The sequence below is a fragment of the Aythya ferina genome, assembly GCF_964211825.1.
Source record: "Aythya ferina genome assembly, chromosome: 5".
Lineage (NCBI taxonomy): Eukaryota > Metazoa > Chordata > Aves > Anseriformes > Anatidae > Aythya > Aythya ferina.
The window spans coordinates 18,397,792-18,415,562 of record NC_140301.1 but is presented as its reverse complement, the minus strand read 5'-3'; the positions used below and the strand labels follow the sequence as shown (position 1 = coordinate 18,415,562).

The 17,771-nt window shown below is 39.0% G+C and overlaps 1 long non-coding RNA gene across 1 annotated transcript in view; it reads left to right on the top strand.

The window, feature by feature from the left end:
- LOC311437238 overlaps nt 1–17,771 on the top strand; it is a 114,859-nt gene that overhangs the window by 28,106 nt on the left and 68,982 nt on the right. The window lies entirely within an intron of this gene.

Here is a 17,771-nt window from a genome sequence, read left to right as displayed (position 1 = left end):
ATCACAGAACTGATGAATGCGTTGAGCAGAAGTGTTGTTCGGTAGCTTTGCCAGTCAAGCACTTCATTTTCTCTGCTTTTCTTACAATGGACTGAAAATAATATCTTTTGTGGAATGTGACATTTGAAGCACAAATCCTTTGGTCTTTGTTTTAGCAGAAGAAAACAAAAAGTTTAAAGTTTTCTTTGAATGGAACTGATTTTATTTATTTATTTGGTCCTCAAGCATACCAAAAAACAACATTTCATGAAATCCATTCACTAAATCAATGTGCAGCAAAAGTTCAGCTTCTGTTTTGACTAAAGCCACATTCCTGTAATAAATCTTAGATGGTGATGATGTTATTATTATTATCAATGCATCTTCTTGATGCATTACTTGAAACTTACAGGGGTTAAGGAAGACCAAACTGCGGTTTTAATCTATTCAAATGCTTCTGCATATATTTGAAGTGCTGACATTCAAATGTCTAAATTTTGGACCTACAAATGAATGTGAGGAGTTGGAGCAGAGGTACATCTAATGAAGGATACCAAGTCCAGTACTGAATGCTTAGGGAAGAGGAAAAGAACACGGTAAATGTAATAGTGATACTGTTTCAGAGCACTCTCCTGAGCCAGAGGACCAAGAAGTATTTGAATTTTTCTTTCACAAGTGTATCCACTCACTTTTTTGCACACATGCAAACCCTCAGCTTCAGTAATGTCCTGTGGTAAAGAATTCCCCTGCTTAAACACACTCTGTGAAGAAATACCTGTTTTTGTCCACCTTAAACTTGCCACCTGCAAGTTTCATTTCTTGTTCCCACTTCTTGTGTTGGTAGCTGCAGGGAGAAACCATTTCCTATTCACCTCTTCCATGCCAGTCATGATTTTAGAGATCTTAACCTCCTGTCCTTTAAAATTACCTGTTTTCCAGGCTTGAAGACTCCTAGACCACTATGTTATTCATTCTGTGGAAGCTGTTCCATGCCCTTGGTTGTGATTTTTACTTTTCTTTTATCCATTCTACATTTTACAAGATTGGGAAACCAAAACTGCAGTATTTGACCTATGAAGAAACCATGGACTGTTTTGCTGGGAGATTGTTTAGCAGAGAATTTTGTTTCCTTCATAATATCTGCTATTTTTTTCTGACTGCACCAGTAGACTTCTAGTGCCTGCATTATGGCTGACGTGCTGTAATGAATTCATTATCATTTGGCATGTCATCCAGTAGGTTCTTCCTACTGTTTACCCCAAATAACCTCGTTCATCTCTGTTTCCTACTGCAGTTTCCTCCAGTAATAATTCACACACCTGCACTTGGCCAGGCTCCTTAGAAAAAGGACTAGTGCCATTGTGAACTTCTGTGTTTCCTGTACTGAAGTGTTTACACAGAAGCTAAAACAAATGCCTACACCTGTGGGACTAACCTGTCATGTCAAATATTGCCCTGCTTTTTTAGCTTTCCCTGCCTATATTCATTTCCTAGCTGTGGTATACTTCCAAGTTCTCTAGAGCAGGGATCTTGCCTCCTTCTTCAGCCCTGCAGCCACAAAATCAAATAAAATGTAAAGTAAAAGGAAAATTAAGTTGGGCTAACATAATTCTGATACAAGATACTAAATAAATATTCATACTGTAACTAGAAATAGTGAAATGAGCCCTGTGCATGTCCCATGCCCTTTGCTTGCCAGTGGAGGTTTTAGCCGTTGCGCTTCCCTGCGCTGTAGCAAATGGTGCGAGCGGGAGACCCATCAATCATTATCACCTTGGTCTTTTTGCTCGGGTTGATACCGAGAGCCACTTTCACTGTTCATATGGATGATTGCCAATGGGAACTGGCTTAGACCCTCAAACCTGCTTTACATAACTCATTGAATATCTATGCCAACTACCAAGATCTTGACATCAGCTTAGAGATCAAAGGATCTATTGTCCATGCAAATCTCACAGTGAAAAATTATTCCTTAATGATATAATGCCTGGCAATTGCTCTTGCAAACTATACCAAATATACTTATTTGTTGCTCCTTAAGAAACGTGTCTTGTAACAGCATCCCTGCTCTTAAATATAAACTTAGAAATGTGCCTCGCAGGAACAATTCTGCTATGTAATTGGATTTTATTATTAACTCTATTAGATTTACATCTCTTTGAGTGTAGACAGCCTAAAATGAAGAACTGCACAAGATTCAAACCTATGCATTCAGACAGCAAGAACATTTTGAGACCACAAGGAGGGGAGAGAGCGTTACCTTAGCACACCATTGCTCACTTGCTCTCTCCTGATCTTTCCCTTTCCTCTCCGATAAAACCAGATTGTTCTCTGAAATGCAGTTATGTGATTTTGCTTCAGGCAGCTGGTTGAGTTACGGGTAAATTGCTGCTTTCTTCCATACCTGCCTTTCAGATGAGTTCACATGTTAGAGTAGATTAAGATAAACAATGGAGACTATTAATGAGAGACAGGAACTATGGTGAAAGGAAATCACACAGGAAAACTTTGCTGCTTTTTTTCCCTTCCCTCTCCTATATTTTGCTGTGACACAAAGATGTGCAAAGAGCAAAATGCAAGCTAAGTGGTGAGAATCTTTGCTTCATACCAGGTGGACAGTAGTTAGCTGGTTATTGAAAGTACTATCTTAACTAGTAGAAATCTCCATGAATTTGTATAATTTTCAGTTTACTTTCAATTTTGGGGGAGGAGATTTGTTTGGAATAATATTTAGAGAAAAAGAAAAAGTCAAAAATAACCGGCCTGTTTCAGACACCACTAGCATGGGGTGTCCTTGAGTGGTCCTTACCTATTCTCTGGACAAACAGCATGTACATAGTGTTGAATTTAACTTTCTTATACTATTAACTTTAAACCCCAAATTGCTTCTTTGCTTCATTTTTCCATCTGTGGCTGAGTTAGTCTGAACTAAGAATTTAAAGGAGGCAACAATTTGAATTGATGTAGGAGTTGTCATTAAAATAGGGTCTGAGACCTTGCAGTGCTCCAGTCTGAGAAAACAATGTATTTCATGGGCCATAACATTTAAAGAAAAGAAAACCAAAAGCAAAAACTAACCTTTAAAATGTCAGCTGTTTTATAAGCAGCTTCCTACTTAGGACTAAAGAGTAAAAACGTTAATGAATTCTCACAATCATTCTGTAGGAGGAAGGTTATGTGAGTTACTGAAGATGACATTGAAAATCTCTGGCACAAACTAGGAATGCTACCTGACTCCCAGCCTTGTGCTGTAGCTGTAAGACCTCCTTTCACCCAGCAGTTCCTTTATTAACATGGAGAATTTGAGAAGATGAAAAAGTGATCTAAATGTTAAGTAGATAAGCAAATAATAATAATATGATGCAAATAAAGGCTGATGGCAATGTTTCTGAATTCAGAGTGAACATTGGCAATACCCTTCACTAAGAAAACAGGACTGAAAACCTGTGATTATGTTGCAGAACACTTCACTGACACTGTCTTAAGCTAACCTGCTTGCAAGATTGAATTGCAGTGGACCAGCTGGTGGCTTTGCTTTAAAAGCAGAGGCATTTGTACTGCTATCCCATCCTCAGCATGCTACCTTTGGAAATGTCTTTGTCAGGATGAAAATTGTATGGCATCAAGCTGCTCAGACTATTTACGATCACGTGAAGCTGCAGAGAGTGAAACAGTTTTCATTGACAACAAGATATGGGCTCTTAGCTTGGGAAGATTGTCACTTTTCAGTTGTGGGTTTCTTTGAATTCTGAAACATTCTTAGGAGGAGGAAGACAGATGAATTGAGTACCATGGTCTTAACCCAACCAAATCCAGCATCCTTCCAAAAAATCCTACTAATCTGAAAGTGCTCATCATCAGAAAAGCTGTTTCAGTTTAGTAAGTTTTGCATTGAAATGAAATCAACAGAAACAAGTCTTGATTGCAATTATAAACAGACATCAGCTCTTGCCCTTATATCTGCCTCTCTAGTACACCAGTGTGACTAAAACTGATGTGATTTATCATTTCCCTGCTGTATGGCTGCCATTTGTTTTACAGGGCTGCAGAGGGTAGGCTTCAGCCGTACAGGCTTGCACGTGGGCTCTCCTGTGCTGAAGGTCACAGTCCCGTTTGTGTTATTTATTTATTTATTTTCAAAGCAACATGAAAACCTTGGCAATGTGTCAGCTTACAGGTGCCTGTTGGAGAAAGCAGGGGTGATCAGCAAAATCCACTGCACCTTCAGAAGCCCGGCACAGGCTGATGGCAAGCTGGTGGCTGCCCCTTCTGCCTGGTGCCCAGGAGGAAGTCCTCTGTTGTAAGCATCAGGCTGTGCTAAATGGTCCATCCTGCTAGCTCCTGTCTAATAAAACCCATCCATGTGGCAACAGCCTCTCGCTTGCCTTTAGGAATCTATTGAAATGAAACCTGCACGTAATAGTTTCCAGTCATAAAGGAGCCTTACGTTCATTTTTCTACTCCGTGTTACAGGAGCTGCAGTTTATTCTTGCTGTTCTTTGGGCACCCAGAGGAATTAGATCTACATAGCCAATATTTTTACTGCAGTTATGTATCTCTAACTCATACATTTTGTTCTGATGAAATTCTCCATTAATATATTGAGGGAAAAAGAGGCTTCTTTTTTTTTTTTTTTTTTTTTTTTTTTTTTTTTTTTTTTCCTAGGGGTACAGTCTTCTTTCCCCGGCTTAATTAAAAAACAAACAAAATCCACAAATCGACATCTTCAACAAAACCATCCTTCAATACTTTGATGCTAGCTTGTGAAAAATGTGGCTAATTTTGCTCTCTATTTCAAGGAAATACTCCCTGTTCAAAAGACTGAAGAAGTTTCGTCTTCAACTGTTTTTAAAAAAAAAAGAAAAAGAGTGTAAATAAAGAATAATAATAATTTTAAAAAGATTTTGCATCCAACAGGGGAAACGGGGATAAATGAAAGGATTTGTGTTCATGTACAGTGATAAATGCAGAGATTATGTAATATAAACTATAAAAGTACCATTGTTCAGGTATCCCTAAGATAATCATTGTTTTATGAATAATCATTTGCCATTTAAGTTTCCCAGATCTCAGCCTAAAAATGATGATTCCAAATATTTGATTGCTGTTTGCATGTAAACACTTTCTGAATAGTCTGAGCAGCATAACTCTTACTCCAAGAGTTCACAATGTAGCAGACCAGAAGTCAGTGCCCGCTAATATGGGCACAGCAGAAATTATTTGGTCCGGTTTTGAACAGTGAAAAATTGTCTTGCAAGGTGATAAAACACAAGCAGCACGCCAGTTGCGTTTCTTGCTGATAAATTTCACAGGACTTATTTGGTTGTCTATCAGTTTATTTTCAAGGAAATTTAACTTAGCTGAGTTGCTTGTTTGGTTCTTCAGAACTTTGAAAGCTTTTTTCCCTGAAGATGAGCCTCTGGTGTATGTCCCTTTTTCCTTCAGATTAACAAGTTTCTTGTGGAGATGTATGGTACAATGGGACAGGTCTTGACTTCGCTATTGACAGTTCCAGTAGCTCAAGCAGCCAGCGTAGCCAGTTGTATTTGACAAGCTCTTTCAAAACTCACTGCATCCAGGTCTTCTGGGTTATGGGTGAACGTAGCAGGTCTCAGCCTGTGCTTTGTTTGCAAAGAAGTATGGCCACAGCCACCTTTAGTTGCACTGAAGGTTAGGGAGGATGCACCAGTGATGATCTGTGTCAGAGTTTCAGAGATTTTAGCTCCCATTTAGCCCCTGAAAGTTGGTGTTCTGCTTTATATGTGTATTTGGCACCCGGGAGTTCTTTCTGGAAAACACAGAAACTTAGAGCTAACGTCTGGCCTTGATATATAGTGGCGAAAATGATGATGAAATTCAAGAAGAGGGCTGTTAGCGACTTACAGAGAGGTTTTATTAACTGAGCACTAGTTAACTGAGGTTAGGCCTGTAAACCTATACCAAGGTATGTTCTGTAGCATGAATCAAAGCACAGAGATTGTTGGCTGGATTTTCAGGTCAAATGTCAAACACTTCTCAACATTTCAGGCATGGAAAGCCCAGGAAAGAGATTTGTGTCTGGCTGTCTGCATTTACATCTAACTGAGAGTGTTGCATCGCTATAATAGGGCTTTAGTGGTACAGTAGCAAAGTGTCCTCATTACCTAACCGAAACAAGTGAGGAAGAGCCTGTTACTGTTAACATCATTCCCCTTCACTGGTGGTTTATTTTGTGATATGTATAATGGGTCCCATTCAGCTTTCTGGACATGAAGGATGTGGTAAAAGGCTTGAATCTGTGGTATATCTGTATTCCTTGGATGAAGTTCACACCTTCAGTAGATCTTGTAGAAGACATAAAGCCTTTTCTGGGTTCTCAATTGGGATTTAAGTGGACGTTAAATAGAGCATAGACCATAGATTGGCATAGGTATAATCATGAATTTCACTCATAGTAGTACATTGTCTGCAAGTATGGATAATACTTTTACACTACAGTTTGAGATGCTACTGGCTGCGATGGCTGTGGTACGTTTACCTGAAAGTCAGGGGAGCATATCATATAAGCAGCTGTCTGAAGGGTGGAAGGGCATGTACCCCAAGGGGCTTTCTACTAAATCCTTAACACCAAAAATATTCTTAAGTAATTTTATTTCATTTTTTAAAAGAAGAGCCCGCTGATTCTATTTAGCAGACCATTTTGTTAGGTAACTCTACAAAAAGCTTATGAAGCACAAACATACAAGTCAATTATTAAAGGAAAAGGTCACACCCTTTTAAAGTATTTTGTTTTAACCAGGAACTCTTTCCGTGGTAAATATAAACGTTGTAAAGGATGATAATGGCTGTCCCCTTCCCTTTAAACTCCTGCCTACAGAGAGGAAAGCACGGGTGGATTACAAGGGCCTCTTCCTGTCTCACTGGGTCACTTGACAAAGGTGAAATTTGTCCTTGTAAAAGAAGGATTTAGAAACGTGGCAAGTTTTGTGCTATTGCTATGCATTCAGGTGAAATCACCTCAGACACCTTACCTCTTCAGCATGGCACAGGGCTATGAATGTTGTTGGCCCGTTTGATAAGACCACTGCTACAAGTATATAGAAGCTGACGATCAGCGGTGAAGCGCTCTGAAACTACTTTTGAGTTCCACTCTTTCCAGTGGATTGAGTGAGTAGTTACTATGAGGTTACAGCAAAACCCTGTGAAATACTTTTGGTAGCTGAGTCTCTGGCACCAGTATAGAATTTTTGTATTTTTAATTTTTTTTTCCAAAATGCCTGCTCATGTTACAGTGGAGCTGAGTTTAAAATATGTATCTGTCCCTGCTTTTATTTTACAAACCCTAAACTATTTAGCCTGCCCATGCATTGTGGTCCAAATCATTGTGTGTTTTGGATTGTCTGAATTTTTATTTTGGCTTTTTTAAAGGTCTGCTATTTATATGATTTAGGATGTTTAGTGGCATGCATACTAATTGTAAAAAAATAAATAAATAAATAAAAATCCATCAGATATTACCCAGTAGACTGGAATGGCTCCTTCAGGGCTGTTATGGTCCATCAGGTAAATACATACTTTGGAACGCATACTAATGTCAAAAAACATGAGTTATTTACCCAGGAGATGCTGTTCCAGTATACTACGCAAATGTGTATCTAGATTTTTTTTAACAGCTGATTTTTCATAATTTTTTTTTCATACTGAGAAGGCTATATCAATTTTGAGAAAGCTGCCATGAGCATTTATTGGAAAAATATACACGTTCTCAAAAGTAACACATGTGCCAAGCTGCTAAACTGTATGCTGTTATTAATATGCATTTATATAGCACCGTAATGTTGCATGTAACAACCTCTGGAACCAGGTTCCTAATAAGCCTATATATTACTGTAGTCTTATGTAATGCTGGCTTTGTTTTGCTGGTAATTGAACAGATGGATTGTTGTTGCTCACTCCCAAGCACTTTGGGTAGTCAAACTAGTGCCAGGTCCCCATGTTAATTCCTCAGTGTTGCTGAAGTCCTTATGAGAGATCAGAAACAATATAAATACATAGCATTCATAATATAAACAGTATGTTTTCTGCACATTAACCACTTCATCTCTGCATCCTAGGTAGCTGTGTGTACTTAGCTTTGTTTCACAGCTGAGCACTCTGTGTTATTGAGAGATTTTGACTTGTCCAGGTTTAACCAGTGAGCCCTGATGTAGAGAAGCAACACTCCATTTTCTGCACTTTCTGGTCTTTCTGTACGTTTTCTCTCACCCCCTGCTATTTCAAAACTAAACATGCAAGTAATCGGACTACAGACAACATTCAGTGCGTATTACTGAGCACCTGAAATTCAACAAGTGTATGGACCAATGCATATGACCGTGCCCTCTGAATTTGAATGACTTCTATTTGAACGTTTTTAATCTGCTGGGACCAGACCTGTGGTTGGTGATGCATTCACTGAGGTGCCTTCAGATGTGAGCCCTGTAATCTTTTTCCTTTTTGCTTTTACTGCCATCTCAACTGCCATCCTCCTGCCCTGATTTCTCAGTAACGTAGATCCTAACCTGGCACCTGATTTGCCAAGTTCAAGCACGCAGCTACATTTTAATGGACACACTGCAGCGCCAGCTATGGCAGCGGAGGGAGGGGAAGAGGGGCCATGGCAAGTGTACTGAAGCAGCTTTTTCCATAGGAGCGCCAACAGCATGGATATATTAAATTATATAGCACTAAACCCCAAAGGTCATTAAAGTGGTTTGAAAATTCCTCTGTTATACAGTTATCTTTATAACTGCGTCCTATCTGTAGATGGCGGAACTATGGCTTTCATTCATGTGCCAACCGTGTACGACAATAATTATAATACTACACTCATAAAACCCAATTGCTGCGTGCATGTGCAGATCAACCAAAACTCAGCAGATGGGATTGCGATTATAGACCCAGCTGCAAAAGGAAAAAATCTGTGATATTTGGAGTAAAAACCGAGGCTGTTGGCATTACTATGCTACATGTTCAAAGTGTCATTACAAGCTGGTAATTTATGTTTTGCATGCTAACTGAACGGCCTTTCTTGTGTGTGTTAGTTTGAACGACAATGCATTTTTTCATATGGGAGGAAGCAACAAAATAATAGAGTGAAATTAACCAATCAAAATCATGGTAAATAAAAGTCTCTCTCTCTTTCTTTCTTTTTAAGACTCAAGAGGCAGCTGGCACTCTCAGGCTTTGTTATATTGAGGAAAGAGAACAGCAAACTGCATGCAGTATAGAGTCAGTCTCATTGAAACTAATGGCATGAATGATCTCACACTATTGTAGTAAGACGGAGATTTACTGTGCTTAGTAGAGAACCCATATTATGGAGAAAAGCATCGATCTACTTCCACATTTTATTCACATGAACGACAAACAAGTTATTCACTACTATGCAGTCACATTCAATCCCTTAGTGTCTAAGTCACAATGCCTTCCAAGTCCCTCACACTTTACAGCTGTGCAGAGCACCTAGCCAATAACTACTTGTCTCCACTTCACAGCCAACAGAAAAGGTTTATTAGCCCCTCTTACTTGACCAGTTTACAGTTTAGACTTGTGCTTTTTGGACAATTTTAGCCAAAACCTTTGATTCCTACAATAACTGATCCACTAATGCACTGTTCTCTTCCCCAACCTGTTTTTTATGCCATGCATTAGGCAGGTGGGGGCAGTTGTGACTACACCGACAGTTTCACTTTTTTGATCAGGTTATGAAATTTCTGTGACCTAAGCATTCTGCTTCCAAAATCCCATTGCCTGTTTTCTATGCAAATGGTGTGTGTAAAACCAGCAGAGGTAGGCTAAAATAAATGAAGATAGGAAAGGCAAGGAGAGGTATCCAGTGCAGTATGGGTGCTTCGTGTTCTGGGCCTCTGTATTTACTAATGTCATCCAACAGAGCTAAAAAGAAAGGAAAAACCTGTACCTTCGCTATTGTAAAAATTATTGGAAGTATCATAGTGGTAGCTGTTTCAAAAGCAGGTAGATGCTGGCAAATTGTTTTATGGTTGTTTATGTTTCCTTATCACTGGGAGAGACTAAATAGTTGTGAAAAATAGTTGAAAAGGGCATAGATAAGCCACATGCACAATATGTTTGTGCTCTAATTTCCTGGTTACCTACTTTGCATTACAGCATCCGTGCACGTCTTTCTTAACCATAAGAGGATGCTGTTGGTACATGAACTTTGGCTGTTTCAGAGTACATGGCACCACGCTGCTGTTCCTCACTTTCAGCGTAGCCTAAAGCGTAAGAGATTAAGGATCTGACTAGGAAATCTGTGTACTGCCATTCCTGGCTATTCTACTGGTCTTTTGGGAAACATGAAGTTGATCTACAGAGCACCTTTAAATAGGAAAGCTCAAAGTCACCTCTAAGCCCTCCTTCTCAGATGCGCTGACCTGTACTTCAGTCAATGTCATTGTAGCACCAGTTGTATAAGACTGCAGTCTTGACTTTAAAAACTGTTGCACATTCCTTAGTGGCACACATTTTCTATATATACTTGGGCAAAAAGAGATTGCAGAAAGCCATTGTTTTCTAAAATCCGGCCACACCAGATCTACAGCTGCTGGCTATCATATAATTTATGTTTACTCTTCACTTTCAGGTCAGTCATGCTTCTTAGGGAGTACAAGCACAACAGTTTTCAAAACCTCATAACATTAAATGATTTGTCCCAAAGGAACTGGTGGCCAAGTCGGGAATGGAATCTGTCTTCTCAACTCCTGTTCTTGTTCTTAAAGGTCATTCCCTTGAGCTTCTGCATCCCCTTGATACACACTCTTAATATAGTATAGATGGAAAAATGCTTTAGTATCTCCAGTGCTCTAAGGTATCACTGTATATGCTGCATTTCTGAGTTTGTCTTTTTAAATGTGTATTTTGGTTAGTTCTTACTTCCATCTTCTCAAAACAGCATCAAAAAACTATAAGATCTAGGCTATAAGAAAGAGAAACTTTTAGTTTCAGAACTGTCTCTCTGCTGGGAGCTGAGTGCAGTAATCTCAGCATAAGTGGGACAGGCTGTTGAATTTCTTACTCATAAAAAAAAAAGTGGCTGTGGGTGATTTGAATTATATACGGCGCAGTTTCATGATTCAGAAACTTCTGAGATGCATTGGAACTGCAATTGGAGATAGAGGAAAAGAATTTCCAGTCCCAGAAAATAAAGGTTGGTTGTACAATGATCTTATCAAATCATTTAATAAAAGAAAATACACCGAAAAGAATTCCTGGGAAGTCGGCTGTAGGCATGAGATGGCTCATGTTTGCCCTTCCTGAGAGGGAACACAGGGAAAAGTGTCTTTGTCCCTTTTGCTCTGCAGGAAATGCTGGAGCTGAGTAAGTTTAAGAATCTAATTTTTAAATGCATACTTTCATACCTTTCCTTTATGATTAAGGAAATATGTGGGAGCACAGACTGCTGCAAAAGGATCTGACTAGTGCATGGTACAGCCACAATTTTCAGACACTGTTTTTATGATTGGGCCTGTACTTGAACAGAGATCTACTGCTTATGCCTGGGATTATGCCCAGTTTGAAGGTTTAACTATAAAATGCATGACTTGGTTTTCTTTTTCTAAGGCTGGACATGCTCAAGAAAATCCAAACTGCTTTTTAAAACAAAGCTAAGCTATGCGCAGGCTTCTGAGAAATGAAGTACAGAGCATATATGGCAAACATTTGCCTTCAATTCCACAACAAGATTCTGAATTCTGGTTCCCCTGACTTTTTTTTTAATCTTTCTCTTATCTCACTTCTTCTGTATTATTATTATATGTTACTGATTCTAATCCAAGACTGATGAGTAAATTGCAGTTGGTTAACAGTTTGGTTGGTACACAACTACTTCTCCTTCAGTTCTCCAGACATTTTCTGTGATTCTTTGTTTTCTCATCTCCACACCTTTGAATTGAAGAAAAATAGGATTGGAAGAAACCTCAAAAAATCTTCTAATCCATCCCCCAGCCCCAAGGCAGGATCAATTATACCCCTGTCATCTCTGGCAGATGCTTGTCGCCTTTGCTTTTAAAATCTTCCAGTGATGGTTATTTCACCATTTTTCAAAGCATTATATTAGCTCTTTAAGCTAAAATGGAAACTCCTTGGGTGTCTGCTGTAATTTTAAACCAGTGCTGCAAAGAATTGGATGTAAATGTGCTGTGGTATATGACTTAAACAGGACATAAATTGCCTATAACCTTTGGGCAATGCATCTCTACAGGGGCTCTACATAAGGTTGAAATTCATCTTTAATGAACTCTGCTATCACGAATCTTTCACAGCTTTTGCTATCCTTTTAAACATGATAGTTCTTGCCATTTGATTACAGAAATTAGCTTAATTATAGATTGATGCCAGGCGTATGACGAAACACAAATATACAGAAAATTATTCAGTAAATTTAAATACAAATTCCTATCCACTCTACACACACCAACAGATTTCTACTAGATAAATGTGTTTATAGGAACTGCCATTTTTATAATTCTAGTCTTACTGAGCAAAATAGCCTACTTCTATGCTGAGGGTGGAATATTCTTAACTTTTGGTCTACGTTGTATGTTTTCTGTTCAGATGGAATTTGTTATTAGAAATAGGCTCTTGCTACTACGCTTACAGTAGAGCTATGTCAGCATAAAGAAAACAACCATCATAGTATTTTAAGACCTGTGGGTCAGTATTTTAAGACTGTCAATTTTCTGCAGCCAAAATATAATACTTTGGAGCCAAGGGTCTTGGGTGTAAGTAGTATATTCTGTTAATTTCTGAAAATGTTGGGATTTTATTAATAGAAGTCTACTAAGATTGAGAAGATAGAAATCAGTCACCTTTAAAGGGAAAATACCTGGGTTATTTTTGTTTTGTGTTTTGTTTGTGATGCTGAGGAATTAAAGAAAAAAAATCCCATGTTCTATCAAATGCTTAAACTTGGTGACAAAGAAAACTAGACTTCAGGACTTGATTTATGACTTAATGTTATCTAAGATACATCTACAGAGATGCTTAAAAGTCTAAGATTTGTAGGAACTTTTTAGAACATGGATCGTTTTATTGGATATCAGTTGCAAAAACTGGAAAATTAATAACTACTTTATCTTTTGAACTTGGTTCTTTGATTATTGGTTTTCTTTTGTACATTGCTACAGTTAGCTAGAGATGGTTCCATACACATTTCTCTTACATTAGCTTCTTTCTACAGGATGTTTTTAGTTTTCCTAAAGCTGTATTCCTCTTCATTTCTGTATTTTCAGAAACTGTTTATTGCCATCCTGTGCTCGGAAAAGAGTGTATAAGCTTGCCCTGGGGCCACCTCCCATTCACAGTCTTGCACATGCTGGACTTACGCAAGCCAAGTGAAGAATAAAAAAGTCTCCTCTGGAGAAATGGGTGGGATACGCCTAGGTTCGGGTAGCCAGTGGCTACAAAACTGTTCTCGTCTAACAAGGTCGGTTTGCTTTAGAGTGCTAATCATCAGCTGAGAGAGTCCAGGAGGCCAGCTGGAATCCTCATACCCTTTTTCTGTTGTTCTCTGTCTGATAGCTCTGAGTGTGTCAAGGGCTTCTCGGTAGCAGACAGATGGAGGAGGAGAGATCAGAGGAGCGCATGGTATTGTTCAGTGGCAGTACAAATATGAATTACTTTCTGAGGCTGTCACTTAGCACTCATGCTGTGATACTGTGCAGGAGGGTTCTTCAGATGGACAGTAACCAAGCAGATACCTCAGTGCCTCTGCATTTTTTGGTTTGTGAACCAGAATAAGCTCCAGTGGGAACACTGAGAATGGGCCCTCAAAGCATGCCTAGCCATTCTTCTCTCCCATGATACAGTCCTGTGTTTAATACTGCATCAAGCTAACCTTTGTAAAATTGTGTCTATGTTTGCAGAGGAGTAGGAAGAAAAGATCTTGCTAGGATATAAAATATGTTTGATGTGCTAAAAGAGTGAAAAACTCTACAAGCAAAGTGTTGACGTATCTTATCTCAGTTGTCAGAAGTGGCTTGTGAAATCCAATGAGATGAAGTCCATGCTCTGCATATGGACAGTACACGCATTTCTTGAAGTAACTAATTTCAAGCTGGTTAAGCAGCCTTCAGACTCACAAAAGGTGCCTGCAGCGACAAATGTAAGTAGGTTCTTCCTTGTCTTTGTGCTTGTTTACCTTGTCACTTCTTTCCTTTCCACCTCCATATTCTCCTGTTATATCCCACTTTCCAACAGCCTGATGTTTTTGCGTTCCCATACCTTTAATAGTTGTAAGTTAACAGGGGAATGAATTGGTAACTTGCAACATCCAGGTTTTGCTGTTATTTCTGACTTTTTTCCTTAGAGAGCTAGGGAATATCTGAACACAGAACACAATACCCTAATATCTAAGGATGGAAAAGCAGTTAAAAGGACATTGAATCGAAGAGAAGTAAAGTGACACAGAAACTAACAAGCAAGTGTTAGATAGGCAAGTAAGTGTAAAGCTGAAGTTACACCAGTGCCAGTTAATGAGTTTCTAATAAGGTATGCAGATGGTATCCAGGAGGGCTGTGCCTGCAGGGAGTGTAGGTCCTAATACGCATCAGCAGCTTCATGAAAGAAGATGCAGAAACATTTGTGTGACAAATGGGTTGTTAAACCTGGTGCCACTGGTGGAGAAAGAGCTCCTTTACCTCCATCATTTAATTAAAAATGTTCTACTTGGGTAGTTTGTTCTACACAGGGAGTTTGTTCTACATAGGTAGTTTTTGCTGTGGGCTTTAAGATGTAAGATATTGGACTCGCTGCATGTGATAACATTGCATCAACAATGAGCCTGTTCTCTAGTGTGCCCGGGCAGATCTTTCATTCAGGACAAAGGAAGTGTGGTCTGTGTTAAAGATATAGTTCAACTTTCATAATAAAGCAATGTGAATGATGAATGAAGGCACTTACTGAGCTGAAAGTACACACACCAGATTGGGCAATGTTGATCTTTGTGCAACAGTCAGCTGAGTAAGAGAAAGCTGGGATTGAATTTTCAACTGTCTCAGGCTGACCTTCATTTTATACCTTTTTTTAGCTGCAATTAATGCATCCAATTGTCAGGGAAGTAGTTACTGAAATTTTGCCTGCTACTTATTTACACATTTGATGGTACAAAAAAGGCAGATATTCAAGCTGCACTCACAAAAAATTGCAAAAGTTGTATAAATTGATATGCAATTAACATATGCAATTATTCAAACTGTTAATTTAGAAGGTAAGATTCCCTATTCACTGACTGATTGTGAACAATGTCTCTCCTCCCTTTTCAACCCCCCTCCTCACTTTTTTCTTATGAAATCAAGCCCCGTCTTTTTAGTAGATTATTTACCATGAAGAAATACCTTGATTGGAATTCAAGCTGAAACAGATTTTAATTTACAAGGAGTGTTTGAAACAGATTTTCAAATGGCATAGCAACACAAAGGTAATTCACAGAGGCGTGTGTTTAAAATAAGGGACTAGTTTATAGGAAAATCCGGAATGTGGGCTGGAACGTGTTCCAGAATTCCACCCTCTTGTCCTGGCTACACAAACAATGTGACTGAGGCCGGCCAACAGTTGTCATGTTTAAATAGAGAGAGAGAAGGAAAGTGGCAAGAATTCCCTCGGCACCATAATCCCTGCAGCCTTGCTACTTAGCACTTTTAAGAGAAAGGCAGATACAGGAAGCAAGAATAAGAAATAGCACACTTCATCTCTTCTCTGCAATAAACACTGCTTAGAATTCCATCTAAGCTGGGAGAATAAACATTTTCAAGGCTTTTCTCTGAACACTTGATCTCAGTGACTAGAACAGTTCATTTTCTTAGCTCGCTCTGCTTTTCCACTGGACGCAGCACTGTCAGCTTTGTACATCTTGCACTCCGAGACATAACTTGAAAACCAAATCCCTGGTTCTTTACTTACAAGAAATCCTACGAACTTTAACAGGATGTTGGCTTTAGTAAAACTACTAGTCTTGACATTGTAACTGCTTCTGAGTTGGCAATTGTGGAAAGAGTTAACGAACCTATTGCTAAGGCAATGACTCTTGCATAAGGGAGTCTTAAGCTATGTTGAGCTAAATTCCTCACAAGGCAATTTGAATTGATGGGCCTTTATAATTACTCAGTCAGAAATGAATGCATAATGCACGGGCCCAGGAATGTCCATCCCACCTGGAGGCTGGCAGGTATCCCTCTTGTGAACTGTTTGTTGCATTTATAATTGATATGAATTGAATGGTTTTATGGTCCCCTTTAACTTTTTTGTAAATTGACTGCCTGCCCTTTAGCATTATGAAAACTGGGGGATGTAGCAGGCTTCTTTTTGTGGGTTGTGGCAGTGAATGGCTGGAGGTTTTCGTTTTAATGGTCTCCAAAAATATGTATACTGCACAACAACTGCCCTGTCTCCCCACCTATACAGTAAGTTTGCCACCCACTAAGTCTTTTCATTTTTCATTGGCTTTTTTCCATTGACAATGTCAAGTTCAGACAGCGACATACGAAAGGGTCAAATACTTACACAGGTAGAAGTTCTTAATGCAGTCTCTCTTAAGCATGGAGCTTCAAATTCAGATAAGGAACAGCAGATCTTTCTCTCTTATTTGTAAGTGCCTCTGAATTATGTGTGGCCTCGGCCTTGCTTAGGGCATTGAGATGTTGCCATCTTCTAAATATTCATCTTTCTATTGTTACTTTTTAATGCAAATACAGGAGACTGGGGAAATCTGGGTCTGTGACAGCTTTTACTTTAGACTTGTTGTTAGAACAGGTACTTTTGCCTTTGTGTTTTTTTTTTTTTTTTCATCTGTAAAATGGGAAAACTAGTGGCCAGCCTCCCAAAAGCTCCACTGCTAGACTTAAGCAACTGATGTTGTAACTCATGGGAGATTTTGAGTAAAAGGCAATCAGTATGCTAAGTGTTGCATAGCTATTAATCTCCAGGCGAGGTTTTTCAAAGAGCTGAGCAGTCAGTGGTTGTTGTTGACTTCCAATTCAACTCCTAAAGGAAATGCCAAAATAATCAGAACTTCTGCTAGAGGCTTAGTGCTTCAGGAAATCAATCATCTGATTTGAAGATGCACGTGGTCAATTGAGCTCTTCTGAGAATCTGGCCCCTAACGGCTATATTTAAGGTTGGCACATCCTTCTTACACAACTGGCATGCTAAATATTTTGAAAAGCTCTTCTTTCATTTTTCTCTTGTTTCTGAAAAGCAATGTTTACAATACAAGCTTTGAAATATATTTCCTTCTTATTTTGCTCTCCAGGAGACCAAAGTCTCCTATTTATGAACAGATCAGGCAATTACAGCCTGCAGTTCCCCACCCAGTTCTATCAATATGCCTGCATCTTGACCTGGGGGTTAGGAAGTAGTTTGTTCTCTATGCCCAATCAGTCCTCAGCTATCAAGAAGTGTTTTTTTCTCACGCAATATCACCAACTAGCAACCAAATGGAAGCCATTACATGACTTTGCACATGTATCATATGGTAATAACTTGAGATTGTCAAGTGAAAGTGTCCAGAACCCATTAACAACATTTTGAAGTAGTCAATACCCCTCAAAATAACTTTCAAGCCTGTTGTTGAGCAATTGATTGTGTCATAGTCTTCCCCTTTAAAAAGCAGAGCACAGAACAGAGTTGTAGGGCCACTGCCACAAGCATTTGAAAATGAGTTGCCATGCATAACTCTCTCTATCTCTATTTGTAAACAGTTGCAAAGGATCAGATTTTTCTTCTGCTTTACTCTTGTAACTAGAGCAAGTCAGATG